Raw genomic sequence first — 1080 nt, forward strand, 5'->3', positions numbered from 1 at the left:
TATGTGTGTTGGCCTTCTTTTTGTATAACCCAGTCTCGCAGTGGGCTTGGGGCTTACACAGGTGTGTCCTCTCTCCCTTTATCTGTGAGTGCTGGCACCTTCTTCAGGTGGGCTGTACTTCCAGTGATCTGAATGAAGGCTTCTGATGAGAGGACTGAAGTGTTTCCTTGACATGATTGCCTGTTGCTGGTAATCATATTCATCATGTAAGTGTACCTGGTCATGAAGTAAAGCTGTTTTACTGCTGATAACAGGACCTGCTATAAGAGAGCAGTCATAAGTGTAGAGAGGTAGGACAAGGTTTACAGAATCATTTAGATCTTAGTGGTGGAGTGGCAGTATACCAGAGAAATGGGCTTATTTCTTTGAGATAAGGCAGTGTGCTAGGGCATGGGATGCTGAAATAAAAGGTACACAAAGGGGCAGAGGGTGGGAGGTGGTGAAGGAGTCTCCAGCTTGGCCCAGGAAAGAGACTAATCTGTAAAAGAATGTCATCTAGCTGATCTGCACAACCATGGGCTTAAAGATTTTAGAAAGAAGGTCAAACCCAAGAACAGTTTTATAGAGCTGAGAAGACTTGAGGGACTTCCCTGGTGGTAGAGTGAATAAGAATCCACCTGCCAATGCAGAGGACATGGGTTTGATCCCTGGTCCAGGAAGATTCCACATGCAGCTGAGCAACTAAGCCTGTGCACCACATACTGAGCCTGTGAGCTGGAGCTAGAGAGTAGCCGCTGCTCTCCACAACTAGAGAAAACCTCCAGCAGCAACGAAGAACTAGCACACCCCAAAATTAACCCCAACCCAGGTCAAAACAGTCTATTGGATTCCCAAATCAAAGGACACTGGATTCCATGCAGACTTGAATGTAACAATCATTAGCTGTTATCAGTTCAGTCTCTCAGTCGTGTTCAACTCTATGCAGCATGCCATGGACTGCAGCACACCAGGTTTCCCTGTCCATCACCAACTTCCGGAGCCCACTCAAACTCCTGTCCATCGCGTCGGTGATGCCATCCAACATTTCATTCTCTGTCCCCTTCTGCCTTAATCTTTCCCAGCATCAGAGTCTTTTCCAGT

Source organism: Dama dama, chromosome 11 (genome assembly GCF_033118175.1).
Source record: "Dama dama isolate Ldn47 chromosome 11, ASM3311817v1, whole genome shotgun sequence".
Lineage (NCBI taxonomy): Eukaryota > Metazoa > Chordata > Mammalia > Artiodactyla > Cervidae > Dama > Dama dama.